This window comes from Schistocerca cancellata, chromosome 6, assembly GCF_023864275.1.
Source record: "Schistocerca cancellata isolate TAMUIC-IGC-003103 chromosome 6, iqSchCanc2.1, whole genome shotgun sequence".
NCBI classification, from domain to species: Eukaryota; Metazoa; Arthropoda; class Insecta; order Orthoptera; family Acrididae; genus Schistocerca; species Schistocerca cancellata.
In genome coordinates, this window is record NC_064631.1 from 75,360,843 (window position 1) to 75,382,365 (window position 21,523).

General features: G+C 44.0%; 1 long non-coding RNA gene across 1 annotated transcript in view; it reads right to left on the minus strand.

The window, feature by feature from the left end:
* The window catches only part of LOC126191489 (uncharacterized), a 93,306-nt gene that overhangs the window by 17,707 nt on the left and 54,076 nt on the right, over window positions 1-21,523 (minus strand). The window contains exon 2 of the long non-coding RNA XR_007538358.1: window positions 14,458-14,490. This is a non-coding gene — a long non-coding RNA (uncharacterized LOC126191489). The remainder of the gene's footprint in view (window positions 1-14,457; window positions 14,491-21,523) is intronic.

The window sequence follows — 21,523 nt, forward strand, 5'->3', positions numbered from 1 at the left end:
CACGTCACACTTCAGACGATGACTGTAATTCGTGTTCTCTCACTTTTACAAGTAAACTCTGATTTCTGTCCAAGCTGTACACAATGTTTCGATCCCGATATTTTATGTAACATCAGAATAACTTTTTGTAGTCAATACTGCCAAAATATTATTCCATTATTTTGTTAAAAAATTGAAATTAACAGGAAACAACTTATCAATGAAATGTTTGCTCTTTTTTTCTTCATGTTATAATTTTTACACCCTTTCTACATTTTCCATTGACGAACACTACGACTGCATAGAGATGAAAAAATGACCAAACGACTTCTAGTATTTTCTGGAAGCTGAACACAGAATATGTATATTACTAGTCTTTAACACTAGCTATTCGACCATGGAACTAATAAAAACAGTTTCAAAAATTAACAAACGTTATTTATTTCTTGACCTAGTAATGACTCAAAGAAAGCCATTACTTTACGTTTTGGAAATACAAATTCCTTTACACCAATGAAATGTATCCGTATGACAACGACTTCTCCCTCAGGAGAAGCGTCTTCGTTCTCCACCATCTCCCTCACATCGGCTAACCAATCTTCTTCTGGCATCAGTTCGTCAATCCACCATAGGTCTGTATCTGAATAATCCATCTCGTCAGGGATAACCTCGAAGAGGTCCAGTTCTTCTGCCAGGTCAGCCTCGATGTCCAGTACATATTCCTCGAAATCCAACTCCAGCAAGTCCATTTCCGATCGCCATCTAAAAAAACGAAGACAAAATTCATTTTTTTTGGAAGATATTGCTTGGATAATTATCCTAAAATATATTACCCTTAAACAGAGTCATTCTTGTGTGAAGAGATTTTTCAAACTTATAAAAATTTATGATTGTGTCATGGCACGTCTTTCAAGGAGTACGTGTAACAAACCAACTTATCAATAGCATTATCAGCACCAAGTTAACTTATTTCTAAAATACATTATCTGATGACCTCACACTAAGCGTTTGCAGACTACAAGTAAACGGTGCGACACACAGGAATACTACAACATATCGGATGTTTGAATTTGTCATGTACAACTAACTGTGGCAGAAGCGACATTGAAAGTATGTTAATACGATGCTTCAACATAATTTAAGGAAGTACGTCGGTCTCTCATGCTGGTAGTTGACTACTACTGATGTGATTAGCTGCATGTGTATCGTGACATTTCCGGCATATCTCGTGGACTGCATGTTGCTACCCTATACGATCGTGCTCGCCACATTGATTATTACACGTCTGCTGAGGGGACTGAAATCGGTCGTGTTTTAATTTGCTATTATTTCCAAGAAGACAGATATTGCCGCGTGTCACACTACAATGTCAGAGTCAATTACGGACTGCTTCTACGTCAGTCACGTCACCAGTGAGACGACCAGCCCCACCCACCCTCTACCTCTGCGCAGGGTCCACACTGAGCACTGTGGTTGGCGATCTTATCTGTATCTCCCCTCTTTGCAAGCACTGACGAGCTATCGTAAACCATTATATGTAACATATATAACTAAAAGAACTCATCTTCTATTATTCAGAAAGACTTGGTACTTACATTTCAGTAGAGAGTATGAGCTGCCATAAAAGCCTGAAATAGAAAAGAGAAGAACGTAAGAACTTTGAGACGCCAGAGCAATTGTTGCCTGTATGCCTCGCCAGTCACACGACAGCTCGACTTCGACCAAAACGCGAGACTGACGCAGCGATTCCGGCCTACAGCGTTTAGAGTGACGAGTGTGCGAGGATGCGAGAGCTGGCGGCGACTTACCAGCACAGAATCGCGAATGCGACGTCGTCGAGCGCAGTGATAAGCACGAGAACAAGCATCTTGTCTGACTGCTTAGCACCAAATTAGTGTTTCCGCGGTTACCCCGGCTGTAGCTCCATTGTCGATACAGGAGACATGTTAGTCTCACCACTCACGAGTGTCGCGTGAGAAAACTGCTCAACGAATCACTGTTTTTATTCACATATTTATTTGGCCGCTGCGTGTTAACAAAACATATTTAATGGTTGTTGCACTGACCGACATAGTTTACATTGTAATTTTATAATAGTTTAAAGATTGTTCTTCATGTATCCCTAAGCGCGACTTAAAGTTAAGGTGAAAATGAAGGGACTTGATAGATAAACGGTGGTTTTTATAGAAACTACGCAGATGTTCCGAGGTTCCTCTTTCGGTTGTCTTTTGGTATCCAACCAGCGCGTTCCAAAATTCTAGGTAGGATGACGTGCTCCGCTGTGCCTGTCTACCAGGGCATTATCGTAATAGACGTGCGTAGACAAATTCCTGCAGTGACTAAAAAAGTATCAAGCATTTTCCGCTTATCAAGTGGTCGAAGCCAGAAAGTTCGTCTGGGAAACACAATACGAAAATGCCATACTTTTTAAGCTGTACGGCTCTGACGTGTAACATCTGTTTCCAGCCTGATGGAAACTATTTTAGATGTTTGACGTTTAAATAATCTAGCTTGAGAGATTATGGTTTATAGATGCAGGACGATGTGCTATTCTATAGAGTTCTTTCTTTGTCATTGCAGCGACTATCGAATTTCTTTCCATTCCAGTAAAGTGCGCTACTTCAAGGCAGAGACATCGTCAGTCGTATCAAAGTACAATAACGGTCACGTCCTGTCACACTTCACTGTACCACTTGACCTGTTGTTTCATGCTGTGTGATATCGGTGTGTCCTTTGATTCAAAGTAATTGTGGACGTCTATATTGTGGGGAAATGTCGCTTAGACTTTGAGGTCCATTCCTTATCTTCTAGTAAATCTGCAGTACTTCTAGAATCAGTCACTATAAAGACGACGTCGGCGGAAGTTTAGACGCATAATGAGGCCTTCTTCGTCGCTTACACTTCCCCAATACAAATGCTGGTTTCCGCCAGGAGTTCGTACATTTTCCTAGCTTGCGTACCTCCGCAGTACAAGTCGCACGACATGAAAGAATTATGAGCGTTGCTGTCTTCGTGGACGGGCCGAGGTGAGTCGTATTAACAGCTGAGGTTTTTGGTGTAGACTGCCCTCCACGCTGATAGAAAAGGCCTGGTTGTACGACAATACCTTCACAATCGTAGCTAAACCTAGGTTTACAGTTTCATTTACTGAATGCATGGTCATGTATCATCGGTAAAGATCGATTTTATGGCAAGATCTTTCAGTACGGTGTGTGAGTTCTCTGTCTCGCTTAGTAAATAGTTCAAGGCACTACCATATACGTAATATGCATCGATAACTGCACAACGATTGTATAATGCCTCGGTAAAGCTTGAATAAAACCAAAACCTCTACACCTGAGATGCTGCACTTGCTTTGACGAGTAGCCGTCCAACGTCGGTTGCTAAGCATTCAAGATATGGCCCCTCGTCGGTTCTCAATCAACAAACAGGCGAAACTGTGAAAGGGCCTGGCTGACCCGTTGGTGCTGTTACAGTGCAGCAGTTCCTTGTGATGACCAGAACTGCACAGTTAATAACAGCTTGACTGCGAACGGTCTTGTACTTCAGACAAAGAGACTGTTTAATCCACGATTCAGTCACAGAAGTGTCTTCCCCAGATTAATCGAGTAAGTATACAGGCATATATAACCGGCACGCATTTGTACATTCAGAAACATGCTTAATGTCGTTACTATATATCCTGTATTCACCTTATACAAAAGGGGACTCAACACAGATCCGTGTGAGAGGCTGCTGTATACCAACTGCGGTGTGTGTAAGGTTTTGTCAGAAATTCTGATGCATAAACATGATTTTGAAGAAAATAGTTAAGCTTTTCGGTAATAAAGCCTGGAATAACTTTCACGTGTAATTTGTTAACCAACACATTCCTTTTCACGCTGTCTTCGGCTTCAGAGATGCCGCGAGCCGGGACTGTTAGGAAAGCATTCAGTGTCGTGGGCTTCCCGACCCTGTGCTTTACGACCTGTTAGGTCAATGTGGTGTTTCCGAGTACAAATATTTTAGCCGTGACTATAGCGACCGTCAATGAAAACTTAATAGTGGTGGAGCCTCTGCTGACCGTTTTTCAATAAGAACAGTCCCTTTCACATTTTATCGAGGCTTACGGCTAGCTGATACAGAGGCATTTTTATTTTTTATTTTATTTTTATTTTATTTATTGCCAAATTATAGACCTGCTACCTGTGGTTTAAAACAGGTCGTACATCTTACAGTTTTCGTTTTTTCATCATTTTACAGTACCACGGAATTGCGAGCACCTTATGCTTATTTACTGTCACATCTCAGGTTCCTCCTCGTGTTCCTCCTCTTTGTCACTATTTTCGCTGTCCCTGTGGGTATCGCTGTCCACCTTCTGGAGATTCTTGTTACGTTGCACATAGGCATGTCTCTTATGTCGTGTCCGCATGTACTCTTCATCTGTTGTTTTTGAAATACTCTTTGCCAGTGCGTTTAATTGTCCCCATTGTTCTTCGTCTCTTATTGCTGTGTATATATCAATGTCTGTATCTGTGTAGTCTAAGTGCAGTGTATGTCTATTGTTCGCGTATTGCCTGCAGAAAGAGACAGTGTGTTCTGGGGAATCTTCTTCCCCGCATGTACATGTAGGTGTCTGCCTCAGACTCACGCGGTTTAAGTGCGTGGGATAAGGTCCGTGTTCGGTAAGGAAATGTACCATACCGCGGCTGGGATCGATATGTATCATTCTCAGCCGCTCCATTATGTCAGGCAGGAAGTCGTGCAGTGTACGTCCCTGATCACTTACATCCCACTCACATTGTCATGTATCCAAAGGCCAACTTTTAAGGTGGTGTAGCGTCTCTATCAGCACACCGGTTGTTGTGTGTACCTTATCTAGTCTCCCTCCTTTAACCAGTACCTTGCAGCACTGTATTTGATCGTGATATCTATGGGGCATATTCCGAGCACCACACACAGTGCATCCGCTGAGGTCGTACCGAAGGCTCCAGACAGCCTAAGTAGGACACTTCTCCGCCCTCGTCTGACCAATGCTTTGTTGGTGACCACATTCAGTCTATGTGGCCAAGTGCTAACTGCGAAGCTGAGTACTGATTCGAAGAGTGCACAGTGGTATGTCCGTATGACTGGTAGAGGTAGTCTGTACTGTTTTGAATTTAGCCTCGCCAGTTTATGAAGTATTTTTTCTGCCTCGTCTGTTGTTAGCCTTATGTGTTAGTGGAAATTCATTTTTTCGTCTATGTGTACCTCAAGATAGCGCGTAACGTGTGCTCATTTGATGTTTGTGTCCCCAATTTTAACCGAAGGATCCCTCTGGAGTGATCCTTTCAGTAAAGAGTATGTTGTTTTGTTTTCGGCTATCCTGAGTTTGTTGTTGTGACATCACTGAGTAATTGTTTGTAGTATTCCACTGGCTTTCTCTTCTAACTGGGTTCTGTTGTTTGCAGTGACTACAACTAATAGGTCTTCTGCATAGACTACAATACCGTCTGACCTGTCATCCCCATACGGGAGTTCTAGGAGGGGTTCGATTGTTATGTCCCAGAAGATGGGGGCCGGCCGGGGTGGACGCGTGATTCTACGAGCTTCAGTCTGCAACCACGCGACCGCTACGGTCGCAGGTTCGAATCCTGCCTCTGGCATGGATGTGTGTGCTGTCCTTAGGTTAGTTAGGTTTAAGTAGTTCTAAGTTCTAGGGGACTGATGACCTCAGAAGTTAAGCCCGTAGTGCTCAGAGCCATTTGAACCATTTGAAGAAGTTGGGGCCGCAGATCGACCCTTGAGGACAGCCTTTGGTAATCCTTTTAATTAATTTCCGGCTGTTCATCTGCCATTCGACTACTCGGTCTTTACAGTAGTCTAGAAAACTGCTGTACAGTGACTGCGGTACCTCCAGATGTCTTAGCCTCTGAAACAGTGCCGGCCACCAGAGATTATCAAATGCTCCAGCAATGTCAATCATTATCGCCATGGCGTATTTCTGTTTTGTGGTGTTAACTATGTGCAGGGCCTGGTTGATGACATCATCTATTGATCTGCCAGTTCTGAAGCCGAATTGGTGTTGGCTCATATCCCTGAGAGTTCTGTGTGTTTGCAGGCGCTTGCACAATAGCTTCTCCTGAATCATTGCTAGGGCGTTTATTAGGCATATTTGCCTGTAAGTCTTTGGATCTGAAGGATCTCTGTCCGCTGATTTCTTAATAATGACTGCTTTGGAGGCTTTCCATACTATAGGTACCCCGCCCAGCCGTAAGGCATCGTTCAATAACGTTGTTAGAAACGGGGTGATCTGCGGTGCTAGTTTGTTCAGTGTTTCCGAGTGGAAACCGTCTGGTCCAGGTGCTTTCTTTTATCTGAGCTCTGAGATTGCTAGCGCAACCTCTTCTTGCGCAGTGTTGTATGGTGTGTGTAAGTTTTCTCTTAGTGTTGCATGATATTGTGTGTCTGTATTGATAACGTCGTCAGGGAGCAGTTTATACAGCAGAAACTCCGCTGTATTCCTCCATCCCGTCGTCATCGAGCCGTCATCCTGCCTTAGCGTTCCCAGAACTAGTGGGGTTTTTATCTTCTCTGTCAGTATTTTGTATGGTTCCCCCTCATATATTTTGCTCTGTTTGTGTTGTTACAAATAGCTCCCATTGTTGCCTATGCGTGTTGTATAGGGTCTGTCTATATAAGTCTTGTGCATGCCTATATGCTTCAAGTCTTATTCGTCTGTCCCTATCTGCTATCCCCCTTTGATATAATTTTCGTTTGCGTCTTGCATCTTGTTTGAGTCTTGTGAGTTCGTTGGTCCATGGTACTGGTGAGCATTTTGTGTTTTTGCTGTCGGTGTTGAAGTGTTTTGTGCATGTTGTATTACCTGTGTTATCTTGTGTGCTCTATAATCGATACTTCCATTGATGTTTTCTAGATCGTGTTGTTGGATAATTTCCGTTAATTTGTTCCAGTCTGCTTTGTGCACAACAAGTGTCTGGTGTGTGATTTGGTCATTGTGTTCTGAGTGTGACTTAGTGTGTATGTTATGACATTGTGATCACTACTGGTTATGTTGTCGTGTACATTCCAGTTTGTTACGTATGCCATTGCTGCATTATTTGCTAGCGTAAAGTCGATATCACTGCTCGAAACATCGAACCCTGCATACGCTGGTATAGGTCCTTCCGTATTCACTACATGTAATTGTGTTTCTTGTATTAGGTCGGTGATTATGCGTCTTCTGTCATCTGTTCTGTCTGAGTTCCAGAGGGTCGATCTGGAATTAATGTCAGCACTTATCACTAATTTTTTGCCTCTGGCATACATTACTAGGTCTCTGATGTAGTCTGCGTACGACTGCATTTGAGGGCTGTATTGGGCGTACTTGGATGCAATAACCCATGTGACGTTCCCGTTAGTTATCTCTATGGCAACCAAGTGTTGATTGCATAACTGTGTTACCTTGATTATGTTATAAGTTGTCACCCTATTCGTTGTTGCAATATCTTTCTACCTTTTGTCTAGATCTATCTATCTTTTTTCTTTTCTTTTCTGAAGGGGCAGGGCAATGAAACGCTTCTTTAATTTCAAATGTACCATTTACTGCTTCCTCCGTCATACATTCTGATGTTTTTGATTTATTGGGGAGTTTAGCTTCTTATCGTACGCCAACCTTCGACAGAATTAGTGGTCCTGTGCCTCTGGTTAAAAACATTCTACATTTCAATTGGTATCCTAGCATGTTCCGTGTACTGATTGACCATATAGTCAGCTAATTTCATTACCTTTTCTCCAATGGGCATTTTCTCCGATATTAATAACAACAGCCGCGCGGGGTGACCGCGCGATTTGAGGTGATACGTCACGGATTGCGCGGCCCCTCCCGCCGGAGGTTCGAGTCCTCCCTCGGGCATGCGTGTGTGAGCAGTTCTTAGCAAAAGTTAGTTAAGTTAGTCTACAGTAGTGTGTAAAAAACTGGTTCAAATGGCTCTGAGCACTATGGGACTTAACTTCTGAGGTCATCAGTCCCCTAGCACTTAGAACTACTTAAACCTAACTAACCCACGGACATCACACACTTCCATGCCCGAGGCTGGATTCGAACCTGCGACCGTAGCGGTCGCGCGGTTCCCGACTGTAGCCCCTAGAACCGTTCGGCCACTTCGGCCGGCAGTAGTGTGTAAGTGTAGGGCCGGATGAGCTCAGCAGTTTGGTCGATTAGGAATTCACACACATTTTAACAATTTGAACAATAACCACATTTCATCAACACTGTTTGGGGGAACATGTGCTACTGTAGCGCACATGCGGCGGAACAACCCAACTTCTTCTCTATCCCTTCGTTCCTCTGTTAAGCTCAGTTTTCTTCCACAGACATTGATTGAAGTAAACATTGCAACCAGAAAAGCATTTTTTCAAAGGTTTGACTGTAGTCATTTCAAACTCTGGCGCCAAGACATCTTGCTTTTCAGTCCCAAGAAATTTTTCCTGAGTGTTTTGACTTTTGTCTGGGAGCAAACTTTATTAAACAAGAAATCCCTTCCTGTCAACGTATAACGTGTTCAGTTATTTGAATTGCCCCCCCCCTCCCCCCCACCTGCTAAAATAATTCAAATGTCACACAGAAATTTCTCTGTTTCTTCACAATCGAACACCAGGATTATGTTTTCAGAAACAAAGCCATCGTCAGTTTTCAAAAAACTATTACCTTCAGTCAGTTTTAAATCGTCTTCGCTCAATTGAATCTCCGAGCTAGTGTCAGCGTTTTAGGTCGTCCCAATAGCTTCCCTTCTTGCTTTACACAATACAGTCTCGGTGTTCTCATAATTTAGGCTAGATGCGTCGACATCTAAACCTTTGTCTTCCAAATATTGAAATCCCTCCTTAAAAATTTGGAAAACAGATCCTGTTTCTCCTTCGTGGACTCTTTTGCTCCACTTACGCATTTGTATCTTAATCTGCACATCTGCTTCCTCAACTGGGCAAGAACGTCGTTGTTCAGCCCAGATTCTGCCATGTACAATTTTTAAACGGCCTCGACACTCACTCCGTTCGGTATTCATGCACCAGCAGTTCATATAAGTTTCAAATTTTCTGTGTAACAGGTACCAATACTCAAACTTCAGAAGACACATCTTCCCTTTCGTTGCAGTTATTTTCATTACTCTCCGTATGTACACTGAAGCGTCAAAGAAACTGGTATAGGCATGTGTATTCAAATACAGAGATACATTAACAGGCAGAATACGGCGATGCGGTCGGCAGCGCGTATACAAGACAACAAGTATCTGGCGCAATTGTTAGATCGGTTACTGCCACTACAATGGCAGGTTAACAAGAGTTAAGCGAGTTTAAACGTGGTGTTATAGTCGGCGCACGAGCGATGGGACACAGCGTCTCCGAGGTAGCAATGAAGTGGGTATTTTCCCGTACGACCATTTCACGAGTCTACCGTGAATGTCAGGAATCCGGTAAAACATCAAATCTCCGACATTGCTGCGGTCGGAGAAAGATCCTGCAAGAACGGGACCAACGACGACTGAAGAGAATCGTTCAACGTGACAGAAGTGCAACTCTTCCGCAAATTGCTACAGATTTCAATGCTGGACCATCAACAAGTGTCAGCGTGCGAACCATTCAACGAAACACCACCGATGTGTGCTTTCGGAGACGAAGGCCCACTCGTGTAACCCCGATGACTGCGCGGTACTAAGCTTTACGCCTCGCCTGGGCCCGTCAACATCGACGTTGGACTGTTGATGACTGGAAACATGTTGCGTGGTCGGACGGGTTTCGTTTCCAATTGTATCGAGCAGATGGGCGTGTAGGTGAATGGAGACACCCTCACGAATCCATGGGCCCTACATGTCAGCAGAGGACTGTTCAAGCTGCCGGAGGCTCTGTAATGGCTTGGGGCGTGTGCAGGTGGAGTGATATAGACGGCTGATACGTCTAGATACGACTCTGACAGTTGAAACGTACGTAAGCATCCTATCTGATCACCTGCATCAACTCATGTCCATTGTGCATTCCGACGGACTTGGGTAGTTCCAGCAGGACAGTGCGACACTCGAGACGTCCAGAATTGCTACAGAGTGGCTCCAGGACACTCTTCTGAGTTTAAACACTTCCCCTGGACACCAAACTCCTCCGACATGAACATTACTGAGCATATCTGGGATGCCTTGCAAAGTGCTCTTCAGAAGAGCTCTTCACTCATCACACTCTTACGGATTTACGGACAGCCCTGCAGGAATCACTGTGCCAGTTCCCTCCAGCACTACTTCAGACATTAGTAGAGTCCACTGCGGCACTTCTGCTGCTCCCGGGGGCCCTCCACGGTATTTGGCACGAGTACCAGTTTCTTTGGCTCTTCAGAGTATAATTCAAGTAGCTTAGGCCTACGAAACTATACGGAAACAAAGGCTGGCTATGAGGGCACTGCCACACTGATGGTGACAACACTTCCGCTGCTGGGAACTACTGGTATATCTCAGCGCTGGAGGACCACCAGGTCAGAAAACCCAGGGTACGAAAATGCTGTGTCACAAGTCGGAAGGGATAGCCTACAGATCACACGTCTTCGTGTAAAAGTGAAATCATTTTGACGTCTGTATGGGAGACGAAAAGAGTTGTCTATCGACTTCCGTGGTCGTTCAGCTTGCAGCACGTAAGGCGAACATGGCGCTCAAAATAATTAACGTTCACCTCAGGGAGAAAGAACCGGAAAGTACGATTTTTCTTTACTGCAGGGTTCGTTAACCTGGATGTTACTTTGTTAGTAAGACGTGTAAAATTCTGCATTCAACAGACTAGTATGTGAATAAGTGACAGATTAAAGTGTTTGCAAGAATCAACTCCGAAACTGACTGAAAAAATTCTACTAACTATTTTCCATAACACGCCTTCATCAATCCTGAAAGTGAAACGACTTACTGATCTACAAGAAAAAAAAACAAGCTGAAAGTCAGCTAGCATTGAGTCTAATAACGTATCTAGTCAGCGGTGTCCATTAATTTTATTTTTGAAACTCTGAAACCAGTTTCAGGATGGAACTGTAATTACACACACACACAAAAAAAAAAAACAGAACACCTTGACCGACTAGAGATAGGACGTTGATACTCACAGGGCAGGCACATTAATATGTTCTGAAGAAAGTGCTGCCAGGCGGGGTAGCCGTGCGGTCCGGGCACCTTGCCGCGGTTCGCGCGGCTGCCCGCGTCGGAGGTGCGAGTTCTCCCTTGGGCATGGGTGAGTGTGTTGTCCTTAGCGTAAGATAGTTCAAGTTTGATTAAGTAGTGTGTAAGCCCTGCGACTGATGACCCCAGCAGTTTGGTCCCATAGAATTTACCACAAATTTCCAAGAAAGTATTAGAATGTGAACCATGTCGGCCCGCGGCTTGAAGGTTAACATCGACATCGCGGTGTAACACCACCTACCGGTGAACTGTGCCTGCGGCTCTCGTTGTCGCTACCAACCGAAGGTAACGGATCAGTGTGACTTGAGCGGGTGTGCAGGATGCCACGCAGATGTATGCGCGAACCGTGCCGTCAAGTCAGTGAGTTTGATAGAGGGCGCATTATTGGCGTGAGAGAATGTGATGCATCCATCCGAAAAATTGCTGCTCGTGTGGAACGGAGCGTTTCGGCAGTGCAACGGGTGTGTGCAGAATAGCTGGCCGCGGTGGCCGAGCGGTTCTAGGCGCTTCAGTCCGGAACCGCGCGACTGTTACGGTCGCAGGTTCGAATCCTGCCTCGGGCATGGATGTATGTGATGTCCTTAGGTTTAAGTAGTTCTAAGTTCTAGGGGACTGATGACCACAGATGTTAAGTCCCATAGTGCTCAGAGCCATCTGAGCTTTTTTTTCTTTTTCAACTTTGAAATGGCATACTTTCATAGTGCACAACTTACAATAAGAGAACCATCAACTCAGGAATCCAATAAGGTGTTTTCCAGGTACCCCTTATCGAACGGAACGCTAACGAAAATCGACAGTGGCTACTGCGGTCTTCGATGAGCTCAAATGGTTCAAACGGCTCTATGCACGATGGGACTTAACATCTGAGGTCATCAGTCCCCTAGACTTAGAACTACTTAAACCTCACTAACCTAAGAACATCACACACACACCCATGCCCGAGGCAAGGTTCGAACCTGCGATCGTAGCAGCAGCGCGGTTCCCGACTGAAGCGCCTACAACCGATCGGCCACAGCGGCCAGCTCTTCGATGAGTGTGGGACCCACAGAAATACGGGCCATGCAACGAAATTGTGACGTCACACTAGACTCCTTGTCCACCACACGTCGCGAACGCCCGGCTTCGTCCAGGACCCACGGGAATCAGTATGTAATGGGAAAGCTACCCACTAGAGGTCTTCATTTTGTCGTGTGCTATCGAGAGCTTGCCTGCATTCAAAGGCGCTTCAAGAATAAAACTCGTCTGAAACACACTGAAGCGCCAAAGAAACTCGTATAGGCATGCGTATTCAAACACAGAGGTATGTAAACAGGCAGAATACGCCGCTGCGGTTGGCAACGCCTACATAAGACAACAAGTGCCTGCCCCAGTTTTTAGATAGTTTGCTGCTGCTACAATGGCAGGTTATCAAGATTTCAGTGTGTTTGAACGTGGTGTCATAGTCCGCGCTCGAGCGATGGTACACAGCAACTCCGAGGTAGCGATGAAGTGGGGACTTCCGTACGACCATTTCATGAGTGTACCGTGAATACCAGGGAACCGGTAAACATCAAATCTCATACTTCGCTGCGGCTGGTAAAAGATCCTGCAAGAACGGGACCAACGACGACTGAAAAGAATCGTGCAACGTGACCGAAGTGCCACCCTTCCGCAAATTGCTGCAAATTTCAATACTGGGCCATTAACAAGTGTCAGAGTGCGAACCACGCAACGGAACATCATCGATATGGGCTCTCGGAGCCGAAGGCCCACCCAGGATGACTGCACGACACAAAGCTTTGCACCTCGCCTGGGGCCCGTCATCTCCGACGTTAGACTATTGATGACTGGAAATGTGTTACATGGTCGGACGAGTCTCGTTTCAGATTGTATCGAGCGGATGGACGTGTACAGATTATTCCATTATTTTGCTAAAAAATTGAAATTAACAGGAAACAACTTATCAATGAAATGTTTGCTCTTTTTTTCTTCATGTTATAATTTTTACACCCTTTCTACATTTTCCTTTGACGAACATGGCGACTGCATAGGGATGAAAAAATGACCAAACGACTTCTAGTATTTTCTGGAAGCTGAACACAGAATATGAACATTACTAGTCTTTAACACTAGCTATTCGACCATGAAACTAATAAAAACAGTTTCAAAAATTATCAAACGTTATTTATTTCTTGACCTAGTAATGACTCAAAGAAAGCCATTACTTTACGTTTTGGAAATACAAATTCCTTTACACCAATGAAATGTATCCGTATGACAACGACTTCTCCCTCAGGAGAAGCGTCTTCGTCCTCCACTATCTCCCCCACATCGGCTAACCAATCTTCTTCTGGCATCAGGTCGTCAATGCACCATAGATCTGTATCTGAATAATCCATCTCGTACGGGATAACCTCGAAGAGGTCCAGTTCTTCTGCTAGGTCAGCCTCGATGTCCAGTACATATTCCTCGAAATCAGCTTCCAGCAAGTCCATTTCCGATCGCCATCTAAAAACAAAATTGAATTGTTTTGGAAGACATTATATGGAAAACTATTCTAAAATATATTACCCTTAAACAGTGTCATTCTTGTGTGAAGAGATTTTTCAAACTAATAAAAATTTATGATTGTGGCGTGGCATGTTCTGTTAAGGAGTACGTATAACAAACCAACTTATCAAAAGCATTATCAACACCAAGCTGACTCATTTCCAAAACACATTATTTGATGATCTTACACTAAGCGTTTGCAGACTACAAGTAAACGGTGCGACACACAGGTATACTACACCATATCGGGTGTGGGAATTTGTCATGTACTACTTACAGTGCCACAAGCGACATTGAACATACGTTAAAACGATGCTTCAGTACAATTTAACGACGTACGTCGGTCTCTCATGCTGGTAGTTGACTACTACTAAAGTGATTGGCTGCATGTGTATCGTGACATTTCTAGCATATCTCGTGGACTGCATGTTGCTACCCTATACAATCGTGCTCGCCACATTCATCATTACTTGACGTATGCTAAGGGGACTGAAATCGGTCGTGTTTTAATTTGCTATCATCACCAAGCGGACAGATGTTGCCGGGTGTCACACCACAATGTCAGAGTCAGCTACGGACTGCTTCTACGTCAGTCACGTCACCAGTGAGACGACCACCCCCACCCACCCTCTACCTCTGCGCTGTGTCTACCCTGAGCACTGTGGTTGGCGATCTTATCTGTATCTCCCCTCTTTGCGAGCACTGACGAGCTATCGTAAACCATTATACGTAACATATATAACTAAAAGAACTTATCTTCTATTATTCAGAAAGACTTGGTACTTACATTTCAGTAGAGAGTATCAGCTGCCATAAAAGCCTGAAATAGAGAAGAGAAGAACATGCATTTTAATTAGGTTTAATAACAATAAGCAATACTAAGAGCTCAAAGGAGCGAAAGGTTTTACGAAACATGTATTTCGGAGTGAATGTAAGAACTTCGAGACGCGATAGCAATTGTTGCCTGTATGCCTCGCCAGTCACACGACAGCTCGACTTCGACCAAAACGCGAGACTGACGCAGCGATTCCGGCCTACAGCGTTTAGAGTGACGAGTGTGCGAGGATGCGAGAGCTGGCGGCGACTTACCAGCACAGAATCGCGAATGCGACGTCGTCGAGCGCAGTGATAAGCACGAGAACAAGCATCTTGTCTGACTGCTTAGCACCAAATTAGTGTTTCCGCGGTTACCCCGGCTGTAGCTCCATTGTCGATACAGGAGACAATGGAATCTCACCACTCACGAGTGTCGCGTGAAAAAACTGCTCAACGAATCACATATTTATTTCTGCGCTGCGAGATAACAAAATATATTTAATGATTGTTGCACTGACTAACATAGTTTACATTGCAGTATTATAATAGTTTAAAAATTGCTCTTCATATATCTGTAAGCGCGGAATAAGTTGAAAGTGCTGAGACTTTATTTAAAAACGTTAGTTCTGATAGAAACTACGCAGATGTTCCGAGGTTCCTCGGAATACGAAAATTCTGTACTTTTAAGTTGTACAGCTGTGACGCGTAACATCTGGTCCCAACTGATGGAAAGTATTTTAGATGTTTGAAGTTTCAATCTTCTAGCTTGAGTGATACATGGTTTCTAGATGCAGGAGGATGTACTAATCTATAGAGTCGTATCTTTGGAATTGCAGCGACTATCACATTTCTTTCCATTACAGTAATGTCTGGTATTTCAAGGCAAAGACATCGTCAGTGGTATTAAAGTAAAGAATCGGTGACTTCCTGTCACACACGACTTTTACACTTGACCCATTGTGCCCTTTGATTCAAACTATTCGTGGACGTCTATATTGTAGAGAAATGTCGCTTTCACTATGGGGTCCATTCATTATCTTCTAGTAAATCTACAGTGCTTCTAGAATCAGTCACAATAAAGACGGTGTCTCAGTTCTCTGTCTCGCTTAGTAAATAGTTCAAGGCACTACCATATACGTAATATCCATCGATAACTAGACGACGACTGTATAATGCCACAGTAAAGCGTAAATAAAACTAAAACCTCGACACCTGAGATGCTGCCCTTACTATGACAAGTAACCGTCCAGCTTCGATTGCTATGCATTCAAGATGTAGGCGCCTCGTCAGTTCTCAGTCAACAAACGGCGCCAGCAATTTAGCCGAACTCTACGCTAAACTGTAAAATGGCGTGGCTGACCCGTTGGTGTTGTTATAGTCCAGTACTTCCTTGTGAAGACTAGAACTGGACAGTTAATAACAGCTTGACTACGAATGGTTTTGTTCTTTCAGACAAAGAGACTGCCTAATCTGCGATTCAGTCATAGAAGTGTCACCCTCAGATTAATCGAGTGGCACATATAACCGGCACACGTTTGTACTTTCAGAAACATGCTTAAGATCGTTACAATATATCGTGCATTCACCTTATTCAAAAGGGGACTCAACACAGATCCGTGTGAGTGGCTGTTATATACCAACTGCTCAAAAATGGCTCTGAGCACTGTGGGACTTAACATCTTAGGTCATCAGTCCCCTAGAACTTAGATCTACTTAAACCTAACTAACCTAAGGACATCACACACATCCATGCCCGAGGCAGGATTCGAACCTGCGTCCGTAGCAGTCCCGCGGTTCCGGACTGAAGTGCCTAGAACCGCACGGCCACCGCGGCCGGCTATACCAACTGCGGTGAGTGTAAGGTTTTGTCAGCAGTTCTGATGTATAAGCATGATTTTGAAGAAAATAGTTGAGCTTGTCAGTAATAAGGCCTGGAATAACAATCACATTTATTTCCACGCCGTGTTCGACTTCAGAGATGCCGCGAGCCGCGCCCGTTACGAAATCATTCGGTGTCGTGGGCTTCCCGACCTTGGGCTTTGCGACCTGTTACGTCGACGTGGAGTTTCCTAGGACAAATATTTTAGCCGTGACGATACCGACCGTCAATGAAAGCTGTGATAGTGGTCAATCCTCTGCTGACCGTTTTTCAATAGGAACAATCCCTTTCACATTTTGTCCATTTTTAGGACTGGCTAATACAAAGGCATGCTCAGTATTTTTTTAAATATTTTTTCTTGTTTCTGGCTTTTTATTTTTCTTTTTACCTTCACCTTCGTTCCTTTCTACAGCATTACTCGATAAAAACATCATCATCATTTCATTTGCCCCTTGTCTCACTTCAACATGGCGTCGGCCTTGTCACTATGGATTTGGCAATGTTAGTGTCGGAGAGTGGGCGGAGGCCCTTCCTGTCTCCACCACGAACCTCCCAGGACGGAATTCGTGTACTCCTGCTGTCTGCGTCTAGTATAAGCCATTAAATAGTGCGAATGCTTTCAAACATCTGAGAGTCGTGTAACTGTGCGGGACGTGGCGACCAACCAGTTATTCATCTAGTGGGATGTGGAAAACCGCCTAAAAACTACGTCCAGGCTGGCCGGCATACTGGCCCTCGTCGTCAATCTGCCAGGTGGATTCGATCCGGGGCAAGCGCGCCCACGCGAGTCCAGGAAGCAGCGCATTAGCGCGCTCTCGGCTAACCTGGTGCGTCAACATTACTGGATAAAATGATTAAACATATCATCTTATTTTATCCATTTTAAATGCTCACTCAATTATTTTTATAATAAAGCCATGATTTCAACATCATCTTATGTCACCCAATTCGTTATTGCAATATCTTTTTACCTTTTGTGTAAATCTATCTATCTTTTTTTTCCTGAAGGGACTGGGCAATGAAATTGTTCTTTAATGTCAAATGTAACATTTACTGCTTCCTCCTTTATACGTTCAGATGTTTTTGATTTATTGGGGAGTTTACTTGCGTACTCTACGCCAAAGTTTGAAATAGTTCGTGGTTCTGTCCTGCTGGTTAAAAACATTCAACATTTCCATTGGTATACTAGCATCTTCCTTGTAGTGATTGATATGTAGTCAGTTAACTTCATTACCGTTTATGCACTGGGCATTTTCTCCATTATTAATAAGCACAGCAGCATGGAGTATGGTTTTCGACTTTTTTCTGGGAGCAAAAAAGATCAAACAGGAAATCCCTTTGTCTCTTTTGTGGTTTCGATCTCAACGTGTAAAGTGTATAGATGACTCCCCGCCCCTCCCCCCCTCCACCCTCTCACGCAAGAACAGTTCCCTTTTCTCAGAAAATTTTCCCCGCTTCTACGCAATGGAACGCCGGGATTATTACGTCAAAAACGGAGCCATCGTGAATTTTGAAAAAACTGTTACCTCCAGTCAGTTTGAAAACGTCTTCGCTCAGTTGAATCTGCGAACTAGTGCCAAGGTTTTTTGTGTGGGATGAAGTGTTTCGGCAGTGCAGCTGGTCTGTGGCAGAATAGTTCAGGGAAGACCATAGAACACGACGAGACGGGTCACGCCGCACCAGAACAGACCACACCCCCGAGGAGATTGACGCCTCATCCAAATGGCATTGCGGGACAGATCTGCTCTAGCGCAACGGTGGAACAGTGTAACGTATCGTACACTACCAGGGATGACAGTCCGTCGCCGTTTATTAAGGCATGGGTTACATGCTCGTCGTCCTCTTCTCTGCCTACCTATGACGAATGCGGAGAAGCATGAAAGACGGCAATACCATCAGGTAGTGTATTCGTTCGAATCCAGGTTCTGTTTTTTTGATAATGATGGCCGCATTTTGGTTCACTGCAGGCAGTGGGAGCAGCATCACAGTGACCGCATTCACACAAGACAATCAGCGCCTGCTCAAGGCCTTGTGGTGTGGGGTACTTTGGGTACAGCCACAAATCACAGCTGGTGCGTGTCCAGGGCACTGAGACCAGTGTGATCTACGCCAATGGCGTCCTGCGAACCATTGCCATACCCTTTCTGCACAACATCCCATACCCTATGTTTCAGCAAGACAGTGCACGATCACATGCTGCTCCATGATCAAATGTCTTCTTAGTGTCGCAGAATGTTCCCCCTTTTTTGCTGTGGCCCACAAGATCGCTAGACTTCATGCCAATCGTAAATGTGTGGGGTATGGTGAAACGACAGGTGCCATGCTGTGACCAACGCCAACGACAAGAGATGAACTTTAGAACCAGGTGAATGTAGCATAAACGACTATACCATAGGACGCCATTCGCATTTATACGCGTTGTTGCGTCATGTGTAGGACAAGTCGTCAGGTCCTATGATGGACACATGCTGAACTGAGGTGACTCAATTGCTAATTTCTACAGAACATACTAATGTACATATCATGAGACTATGAACGTCCTATCTCTAGTCGTTGAAGATGTGCTGTTTGTTCTGAACATTAGTGTACAAATTGTAGGTAGCCATTCTAGGAGACGAATTAAACCAAGAGCTCATTAATCTTATGCTCTATGAATAAATGCTGCCACATAATGCTAGCACATTTTGGGCAGCTCGGAAACGCGTTGATGTTGGTAAAGTTTTATGTAATGAAATGACGAGAAACCTAAAATTGGTGGGAAAGGTGCAATTTAATTGAAGACATTTTAAAAACAAGTGTTCTAAAATAATTAGGCAAAAAGAAAGACATCTTTTAATTCTTTTGCAAATGTGTCAGTCTTTTTGTGCTTTTTATTGTGAGTGATTGGTTATTGGAGCAGATGATCAGTGTGTCTTGAATATTTATTTGCATTTGCATGTTTGGTGCTTAATTTGTAAATTATTCATAATGACAGCTCGCCCCTGAGAGACAGAGAGAGAGAGGGAGTCTGCACTCTTATATGTGCATAACATCGAATGTTACACAGCATATTTGATTCGTAAGTAAAAAACGCCTTCTCTTGCTGCATTGTATTTTATGTTCACAGACGCGTTTCACCTTTTTTCATTTTAAGGCACGCCACTGGAATCGATAATGATGCAGTTATGGTATACTTTTGTTTTGATACCACGCAAAACAATGAGGCGTGCAAGCCACCTCCATGAAAAACACGAACACACCATAACACCATAGCCTCCGAATTTTACTGTTGGCACTACACACGCTGGCAGACGAGGTTTACGAAGCATTCTTCATACCCACACCCTGCCAACGAATCGCCACATTGTGTGTCGTGATTCGTGTCACCACACAAGGTTTTTCCACTGTTCAATCGTTCAATGTTGATACTCCTTACACCAAGCGAGGCGTCGTTCGGCATTTCCCGGGAGACGTGTGGCTTATGAGCAGCCGCTCGACCATGAAATCCAAGATTTCTCACTTTCCGCCAAACTGTCATAGTACTTGCAGTGGATATTGATGCAGTTTGGAATTCCTGTGTGATAGTCTGGATAGATGTCATCTATTATACATTAGGACCCTCTTCAGCTACATCTACACGGATTGCTCTTGGAGGCAATATGTTAGTCTTATTCTGCCGTCAACACCCTTAACACAATTACGCCATTTCTCGTGTTGGGTGTTAGCATAGATCGCCATCACCTCCTGCCACTGGCATTGTTCGCATCGGCAACGGCGGCAGCATTGAACCTAATGTGGGACGATTCACCTTTTAGTTGCTACCCCAGATCATTCGACGATGTATCCACACCGAATAACAACGTGGAATTACTGCACATACAGACCCGTCCCAAGAATTATCCCAGATTTTACATAGGCGGATCCGCCCTGAACAGTATCCCCACGTGCACCGAAATCTGGAATCAGCCTGAACAGTATTATCTGACGTACCATATTCCGGATCCAGCATTAGAAATATCGAGCACCTACTGCAGGCAGACGCATTTTTACTGTGATGCCCCATAATGTAGTAACGTAGTGGTGGTTTATATGCTGCGGTGTGGTATTTGTTTTATTTACAGTATTTTTGGTTAGAAATCGGTAGTGCTTACACAGTTCTCTGTGGTGTCACTAGCTCTACCAATATGTCTGTTTCTAACACTATGACCTCAGACAGACTATTAATGGAATGGTTGTCTATCAGTGATACATACCATGCTGCATTCTGACTGACTGATAATATCAGACGTCTGCACAACGGAACACGACGTGCCTGGAAAGTAGATATCGTTTGGTGTCGTTGGACCCTTAACTGATAATGCAAGTTAAGGGGGAGAATCACGATGTTACGCAAATCGTACCCAAGTGGGTTTGTAATGAATGTGCACAAATTGTGTAGCACAATCTTATAATGACCCTGATATAAAGCCAATGTTAGGGTGGGTAGCTTCTCGTATAATTTATTCGTTAAATAATAAGGAAAGTCAGCATTGGCCGTAATTTTGTTGATTCATTAACTGTAAAATGTATTTTCGATCACATAATGATCATCTTCAGTGCTTGAAGTTAAACATTTCACATAGTGATCAGTGAATAAGAAACAAAAGACCACAAATTCCCTTGAGTATAAACCAACTGTTGGTAAGAACATACCTTTTCGTTAAATTAAGCAATCATAGTTCCCCTCCAGAAATGATGATGGAGAAAGGATTCTGGTGAGAGTGACAGTTTAACAGATAAGTGCCATCCTAAAAATTTACAACTACAATTTTTTAAATGGAGCACAGAGTTGTTCATGAATTTGTACAAGGGACATTCATGTATTTTAATGTAAACCAAACATTGTACAGATGTTGGCATCAACCTATTACAAACGACACTGCATGGAATCTAGTGTACTTCCCTGCCATGAGAAGGGACAGCAAAGGGAACAGGTGAAATGCGTAAAAACGATAAACATCAGGCTAACTGGATGCAATACCATGATATCACCTAAGTACGCAAAGCGGCTCTTCAAATGTCACTGCTGAGAGACCTGACCTCGAATGTTTTGTGGCTGATAAACCAGCTCAAACCCTACACGCCAGAGCTGCGATATTACCGACAGTACGGCGCAAAGTGGCATGCTGATGACGGCTGC